The sequence below is a fragment of the Protobothrops mucrosquamatus genome, unplaced genomic scaffold (genome assembly GCF_001527695.2).
Source record: "Protobothrops mucrosquamatus isolate PMUCROS unplaced genomic scaffold, P.Mucros_1.0 scaffold1846, whole genome shotgun sequence".
Taxonomy (NCBI): Eukaryota; Metazoa; Chordata; class Lepidosauria; order Squamata; family Viperidae; genus Protobothrops; species Protobothrops mucrosquamatus.
Genome location: NW_015387976.1, coordinates 1 through 9,273, shown reverse-complemented (window position 1 = coordinate 9,273; position 9,273 = coordinate 1).

The window sequence follows — 9,273 nt, the reverse complement described above, 5'->3', positions numbered from 1 at the left end:
AAAGTCTAGTAGTGTGAAAATGCAAAAAAAAAAAGGTACATATTTTAGCAGAGGAGAAGGAAAAGAATATGACAGCAGGCCTATGACCAATCTTTACGCATCAACTGACCATTCTGAATGAAACCTGCTTGCACATAACTTGCACAGATACACTCTCTGTCATTATCCTCTCCTTGAATAAGCTCACAATCCTATTCATATATTCTCTATCCCTTCTTGATTGTGTGAATAAGTGTGTGTTCTTTTCTCAGAGGAAGTGATATTAAGAACAGCCCTGGGTCTCTAATTATTGTATAGGCAAGACTGCTATTGTAATTGAAATAAAAATCATGACTGATGAGAGAAAACCAACCTTATGGGGCATGTTTGCATGACTTGCCTGACTTGCTTATCCTCCCGTTCTATCAGTTGACTCGCTGCCAGACGCTGGGAGTACACAATGCAAGATGACTTGACCTATTATACATTGGCTATTTTCCCAGTCCTCCTGATTGCCACAGAGGAGAGTGAAAGGCTGCCTTTCCCGTTTTTTGAAAGGGGGGGGTAGGAAGGAAAAAGGAAAAACCCACAGTGATGAGATTAGGTTAGATCTACTTTAGATAGAGCTGGAGAGAGACTCACTCATCCACATGCTGTTTTCGCCCTTTCATATCCCTGTATGACCACTGGAGGGTGAAAAATAGAAAGGAGAGTGAGATGGAATTTCTAGAGAAGTTCCCTTTTTGCACATCTCAGAACTCAGAAACATCAACCTTGAAGTTAATCATGTCATAATTGATTGTGGAGAGATAATTAATGGGCTAGGGTGTTTTCAAATCATATTAACTTGCCCTTTGGAAAAAAAAGAGAGGCATGGACAATATTTTTTTCAGTTGAAGCTGAATTCCTCTAGGCTTAGGCAGAAACCATTTCACTTTGGAAAGATTAATCTTGCATGTTTAAAATGTAAACACATTGTAGAATGCAGCCTCTGAAGAATTTTTTTTTAAAGCCAATAGAAGAAAACAGTGAAGCAATGGGCATGCAGCTCATTATTTCCAATGGCAATTTTGAATTTTTTTCCTATGCTTATACATTCAGATTGTAAATTGAAATATTTCTGTGTGATTTTTGAGTTTTTGCTTGCCACTTGTGGTTAATAACTTGGGCAGTACACATACAGTGAGCAATTTTACTAGCAATTGGAAAATCTTGAAAGGTAAATCTTATGCTTATTAAATTCCTTTCAGTTCCTACATGATTATAAGGTTGCAGCTTTTAAACTTTTTAAGGAACTTGCCACAACAGCATTGTCTACCATGCTGTGAATGATCGAATAGCATATCCTTTCTGATTCTTGTACACCTTGTTGTACATGCTTCAGGCTGTTGTGTTATTTTAGTCTTGCTTATGTCATTTCCCATGCCAGTAGGCAATAAAAGTGTTAGCTAACTAATCTTATAATTGCTTTGCAGGCAGAATCTCTCATTAAGGCCAACAGTGGAATTTGATTTTGCATTAACAAAACAATCAAATATCCCAAGACTCTAGAGACCAGTTTTGCAGACACATATAGCAAAGTTTTGTGCTTTTGCTTCTCTCTATGCCAATCATTTAAATTGCCAAAGGAGATAAAGAATGCTCTAGTTGGCTCTGAATAAATAGGGCATAATACTATTTGCTTTGTAGAACACCATGGCAACAACTGTTTTAAAAGCCAGTATATATTTAAATACATAAATAGTTCTATTCAATTGTTTAACAAATCTGCATATTGAGGGGAAAGAGGGATATTTACCCTTTGAGTCCCAATTTTCCTATGTTGACAGTGTTAGATTGCAGGAAAATTGTAAGCTGAATACTTAACATAGCTTTTCTTACCTTGGGGAGCAGTGACTTTGTGGAGTTCCCCATTGTGTGTAGCAGTTGTAACTATGTTTTGTTTCTCTGAAGACCTTCCTTGTCAACATGGAGAGTCTGGGGATACACTAGGCAGGATTCCTGCACATACACTGTTTTGGTTTTCTTTTCTTTTTCCTCTGCTTAAAAAAAAGAGAATACATTTATTTAATCTGGTGATGATGACAACCTAAATGATCACATGTGTTGTAATCAGTGCATAAACTGATTGAGATACTTCCCTGGTGGTTCTGATGGGAATTTGATAATGTGAAATACAGGGACTTTCTTCAAAGATAACCAACCAATTATGGGCCTAGGACCTAGAATGATGTCAGTGGGTAGCCGTTTTTTAGAATGGTCACAGTAAGAACTGAACTGAATGAGTTCAAGAAAGAAAAGAGTAAATATTTATTCTAGTAGTTCAGCACTGCTGCTGATGGATAGCACTGTTGAAAGGGACCTGGCTAGCAAAACTCAATCACTGAATTGACGTGCAATAAATGATAACATTTCCTTGTGTTTCTTGACAAAAAATACAAAACAGAGTTGCTTACATTCCATTCATATGCATTTGTTTATTTAGGAATTGTGCCATTATACAGATAACCTCTAAATCTATCTGAAGAGTATATGGAATTGGAAAATGTTCATCTAACAAAGTCTGTGAATATAAAGGTTATTTAAAGAACACTCTAGATACTTCTAAATTAATAGAAGAAAATATATGTAGGGGGGTTGATCTGTGAAGTCTTGGTGCTCTCTGAGCTTGATTGTTTACTTACAGATATTTCATTACCCAACTAGGGTAACTTTAGTGAGTGTGGGGTTTGCTCCCTATAGAATAGTTTGCCCTACCATTTTTGGTGGAGGTGTGGTTTCCTTTGTGGAAACCTTTATCAGGGTATTATTATTGATTTCTGCTTGATTGTTTGTCTTGCATTAATCTCCACTAATGTGAGTGTTGGCTGCTGTAGAGGATGTATTCTGGTTGTTTTTTTTTGTTTCCTTCTAGCTTCTTTTATTCTGTCTTTTGAATGGTTGGTAAATGTGGTTTATTTCTATTGATGGTTGATTTGTCTGAATGCGAGCTATTGATGTATGGCAGTGTTGGTTGTGCTGTGATGCAATTGAGTGGTCAGGTACTTTCTGATTAAGTTGCATGTATATCAATTTTCTTGGAAAATGTTGCATATGCTGTTGGTTTCCTTTTTCTGAAACTCTGAGTTGCTGCTCAGAGAAAGAGACAGAAAGGGACAGAAAGAATAATGTTCTTACATATCTCTTTTTGTGGGAGGTTGGGCTTTTTATTGATAATGGATTACTTAGTGTGGGTGGATTTTTTCAATAGATTTTTTACCATTTCCTCCGCTGATGAAGATATCCAGGAAGAGTAGTGTGTTATTATTTTCTTCTTTTCTTGTGAATTTTATTCCTTTGAAGAAGTTGATTGTTTCATGTGTCTTCCCTAGTTGTTCCTTTTTTATTATGACAAAAGTGTTGTCTACACAGAAGATACATACTTTTGGTTGCATCTGTGAGAGTGCTTACAGGTAGCTTACACTATATATTATGTACATGTATGCATCTATGTATGATGTATCTTTTTGTCACAGGCTATGGCCTTTTTGATAATTTCAACTACTTCTCTTGCATCTTTTCCAATTTTTTTTTTCAAATGCAACAACAACCTTATATCATATTTCAGGAGTTTAGTGACAGTTATTGTGATGCAGCCCTCAGGATGGAATTAAGCCTGCAGCACCCTTAAGAATTATGAAGTTAACAGAACAACTGAAAGTGGACATACTATTTTTTTTTAAAAAAAAAACCACTTTGAAGTTTCAGGATACATTTGGGGAATTTCTTTTCTTTTCTTTTGATGACTGGAATTCCAATCTGGAAAAGGTCTTGATGACTATAGTGCCTCAGTGGATAGAAACAAAATTTGATTGTTATGTGCAGGGCCTTCCTTCTTTTCTTTGCAAATTGATGTAATCAGGTGAGTTACAAAATTAAAAATGAAAATATTCACATCAGAACCTTAGAACTACAGCACAGTAATCATATGCTGTAAAATATATTTATTTATGGTTATTTATTTAGTCAATTCTTTATAGGCCTCTCATTTCCAGATGGCTTAAGTAGTTTGCCATAGCATGCAATCAAAAACCAGTAATTTAAAATCCATCCACATGGGGCATGTGCCAATTTAGGCACCTAAACTCTTCCTAACCCAGGCAATCAGGGGCATTTCTGTTTGGGAGAGGCAGAGTGTTCCAAAGGCAGGGAGAGCTGCTGAAAAGGTTCGTTGTGGAACTCCTATGGAACAATCTGAGTCTGGAAGGGGTAGAGAGTCCTGTGATCACTCAGGTGTTGAATGAGATACGTCTTTAAAGATAATAATTATCCCCTTTGATTGGATCTGGAAGCAAATCAGCAGCCAATGCACCGATCACAGCTCAGATATTATGCTACTAAATCTAAATCTACTAAATCTACCACCTCTAGTTAGCAGTATAAAATTACCTTCGAAGGTTCAGCAAAAGTCTCTGTCAGGGTCACGAAAAAAACATTTTTTTTTTTTTTTTTTTCCACGGCCTTGACACACACATCATACAACCCACCTTGCCTACCCTACAAGGTTCCATCCCAAAAAGGTGCCAGAACTCCGTTCTGGGCGTTCTATGAGAAAAAAAGCCCTGGACAGTCCCATTACAGTGTGTTACAGTAATCTAACTGTGATATGATGAGTTATTGTAGCCAGTGTGTCTTAATGCAAATTTGTCTACCATTTGGTTACCATTCAAGACTGGGCAAAACTTCCTAGCCTTAGTCTCCATTTATTACTATAGCAAGAGCCATGAGTGCAGAAATATTTCCAAATAGCAGAGCTACCTCTTTAAGGCAGGGTACGCATCAAAGAAGATGCTGAAATCAAGCCAGATCAGTCACCAACTAGCAGTAGTTCTTTGTACATGGATTTATTATTTATTTATACATTTACTTGCCTGATTTATATACCTATCTCACAAAAATGATTCTGGGTGGTGTACAACAATCATTTTTAAAAAATCTGATTTTACTGTAGTTTCACTTATCCAGGTCCTCAGGAGCTCCAAACTCCAAGCTTGGTCACTAAAAATATTCAAAAATATAAAAAATCATTCACCCAAACACTAATTAAATAGCAGAGTTTTTTGCTGTCTTGTAATTTACCAATAAGAAAAGTGTGAGCAGGGTTTTTCCTAGCATGGGGATCTTCACAGAGAAAGATGTTGTCAGGTCTTTTCTCCTGGTTGTTACTTATTTTAAATAATATTGACACTTTGCTGTTTATGGCTCTTCCAGACAACCTTATTGATTAGTTCTATAGTACATTACTCACTCTCCTCATTCTAACATGAGCTTTGGTGTGTATACTTGTATGCTATGTTTTGCAACAACCTTTTCCATCTGTAATCCATTAATCTGGCATTAAAGTGACTCTTGACACAAAATATTTTGAGAAGAATAGCTAAACTGAGATGCTATTCTAAATGTATGGCTTCAGATTAATTAAAATTCTTCAGCTTTTATACATAGTTTGTAGATGTGAAGAACTGTCTAATTCTCACATTTTGTCTTCAGTTCACTGTGGTTTTGTAGTGCCAGAAGCTGCTGTTGAAATTCTTTTGTAGCATCACTCATTCAGTTTCCTGCACTTGTAGCAAAAAATGCAAAATAAATCTATCATAGGTTTCTTTTCAAATAAAAATGGCGTAATCCATTAGAATGGTATGAACAGGTAACGGTTTATAAGAACTGTGAAAGTTCAATTTAAAATACTTCTTGGCTCAGAACTTGCATACAATAAAGTATACATGTGAGGACACTGCATATAGAAAGAAGCACTGATTTATCTAAAATGTGGATCATATAATGATAAATTAATACTGAAATTGATGCCCCAGTGGTGATCAGCACAGCTGTACTTTTGCACTTCGAAACCTTGGTAATGTTCTCAAACTAGTTTGCAGGTTGGTTGCACACTCTGCCTCTACTCAGGTTTCTGTTCCTGAAGATTTGGAGGAAGTGTTATGTTGTCCTTTGCCAATTGCATTTGCTACCCTTCATTTTGTTGTGCCTCAGCAGGTGGCAGCATTTACTTGAGCTTGACTGATCTTAGAAGCTAAGAAGGATTGTGCCTGGTTAGTACATGGATGGGAGATTGCCTGAGAGTTCCAGGTCTTTTGGAGGGTTGGGAAATTAACAGAACAAAAGTTCCAGGATCAAGGCAGTAATAGGCTACTTCTACAAGACTACTAAGAAACTGACTGAAGTAATTTCATCTTTACTTTTATAATTTTTAATAACTGAATAAAGTGAGGAAAGCATCTGGTTTCAGTTTTGCAGTTTGAGACTGAATTCTTAGTGTTTGGTGAAGGTTAGGTCACAGGGCCCCCTACACTTTGTAACTTTTGTAATAGGGAAGAGGAGAAAGAATGGACAGAATCTCCTTTGGATTCTTTGAAAAGTATGTGTGACGTTGCATTTGAGGACCCTGTTGGCTAAGGCCCAAGTCTTATATCTGATTGTCCATCCGTAACAATGCCATTGGGATAGCATGCACCATGCCCGTATTTATTCCTCAAACTTGTATAGCTACTCATAACTTTGGGTAATTACAGTTAAAACATGATAAAAATGGGAAAACAATACAATGATTTAAAACAATAAAAATGTAAAGCTTTATTAAAAATCACATCAGAAAATTTATAGCTCAGGTGAGGCATCCTGTCAAGCCCCTGCGGGCTTGACACTAACAGACAGGGGGAGGGGTCGAGAACGAAGTGCGGGGCGGCGAAGGAAACCAGCAGCCGGTGCCGACAGCCCGTCCTGTTCTACCTGACACCGTGGGTGTCGGCTCCGTCGGCTCTGACAAACAGCTGAGCAGCTCCATCTCCTGGCCGCCGAACAGCTGATGGGTGCGAGGCTGCGGCAGGGCGCCAAGAACCGATGGCGCAGTCTAAAGCTGAGCGGCTCTGTATCCCAGCCGCCAAACAGCTGACGGGAGTGAGGCTGCGGCAGGGAGCCAAGAGCCATCAGTGCGGCCTAAAGCACAGCCAAATGGCGCAGGGACGCGCATGGGACTGGGAGGCTGCAGCGCATCTTGCCTGGCCTGTCAAAGCCATCTTAAGACCGCGCATACCAGATGCTGGTTAGGCGGACAAGGGGTGGGGTCAGTTGGAGGATGTATGTAAGGCACTGGGAGGCGGTTGCTCCCAGCGCTGACTTTAGCTGTTTATTTGCCTAAATGCATGCCAGAAGTTCCTTGATTAAATCCAGCCACCTGTGAAGTCGCCGACTCGTGTCTTCTTGCCAGGGGTGTGGTAAGAATTTCTGACACATCCATTCATAACACTCCAGCCACTGAACAGGTTCTGTCACACTCCTGTGTCTCCAATGACTATTGACAAAGCCATATTTGCCAAAATCATTGGAAATTGCTACATTGCTAAATCATGTTCCCATGCAAGAGGGAGGGAGATAAACTTTCAAAAAAGATCCAGCATAGAGGATAATATGAAGAGGGGGAAAAGGAATGAGGTAGTCAGGATCAGAAAGCCTGAGGAATTGATATGAGTGTTAAATCAGAGGCATTTTTCATCTGCATATTAAATTATTATTCCAAAGGAAATATACCTGAAAATGCATCTGCATTTGATTATACAAATTAACAGTATCATTTTTCTACTATTTGCCGCAGAATGAGCTTACATCTTTTTCTAAACACATAAATACTGTGGAATCGTTACTCTTTTGCACTTACTGGCTTTTGATGGAGCAATAGCTCCTTGAAAGACAAGGCTGCTTGGATTTTTCATATTCCATCTACTATTGTACAGAGCAGATTTAATCACAATTGAAGGGACAGTGATGTCCACAGTAGATGTCAGTGTTTCCCATTGTAGCACTATGTTAGAGGGTAGGATGCTTCAGTTTGGAGTAGTTTTAAGGCTTAATTACTCAAAGTCCTTGAAATTACTATTGTCTCAAGACATCCCAAAGGTGCTTTTTCAAAAGAAAACGGGACTTTCTTTGTTTTTCTTTGTCAAGAAGCTTCTTCACTTCTGCTTTTCTCTGCCCTACATGTTCTTGGATCAGATGCAGAAGGCAGTTCCTCTTCCTCATCACTGACCGGCTGCAGGTGAATGCTTTCCCCACCTGAAGCCTCAGGTCTGTCCTGCTGCAGCTGTGCTACAGCCAAATCCCTCTCAGATGGCTGCTCAGAGCCATTGACCAACTCCCCTCCAGAGGTGCCCTGAACTGGTTCATCCTCCTCCAAACTGTCATCTGGAGAGGTATCTGGGGGACTGGCTGGGGGAGCCATCACACCACCTCTGATACTTTGTGAGGATGAATCTTTAAAACCAGTGCATGAGAAAATTGTGTGATATAAAAAAGGAATTAGTGATCAGTATTATTTCAATGCAGCAAAAAGAATCAATTAATGCCCTAATAAATATTAAGTGTTTAATGAATTAGTGTTTTTACTTACCTATTTGATGGTGATAGTAACAATAGTACTAACAAAAATTCCAATAATAGCTTATTCTATACTACATGAGACTTTCTCAGTGTAGCACTTTCCAATAAGCTGGAAATTGCTGTGCACATTTGCTGTGCACAGGCTGGGATAGGATGGGATACAGACAATGACATTTTAGAAGTAATCTTCTAAACAGGCATGTCAAACTCATGATGTCACGTGATGTTGCATGACGTATCGTGACTTTTCCCCCATTGCTGGCAATGGGGTGGGCATGGTTTCGGTGTGATGCATTCGGCCCGTAGGCTGGCAGTTTGACATGCCTGTTCTAAACCAATAATTCAGTATTCAAACCCACAGTGCAATTACTCAGGGAGCAATAGCTACTTCATAAATTTCCAATGTGCACACACACATATGAATTCATTAGGGCAAAATTAATGACTTAAGAAAAATGAACTGATTTTCTAAGAGGGAAAAATGGTTATCACCTAAGGCTAGTTTTTAATTTTTTTTCCATTTATTGACTGAAGGCAGTACTAAGCAGAATATATAGCAATGAGGGCAATTAGATTCCAAGTGACTGATGTAAAACATTTTGAATATTACCGTAGTCAATATTTTGTCATGTTCAAGGATTAAACAACTTGTTTTCCTGGCAACGGGTAACAGCACTTTTGTCTACCAAGGTGCATGTCAAAATACTGTTAAATAAATTTGTCTTGCTTTTGTTGTTTGATTCCTAGAAATTAGAAGGCAGAGAGTGCGTAGCCCATAAAAAGAACCTTAATTCTTGTTAGAAACTGGCATTCCATGTATAAATGGCAACTAGTAAGATGGTGAGCAATCCTATCCATTATTAT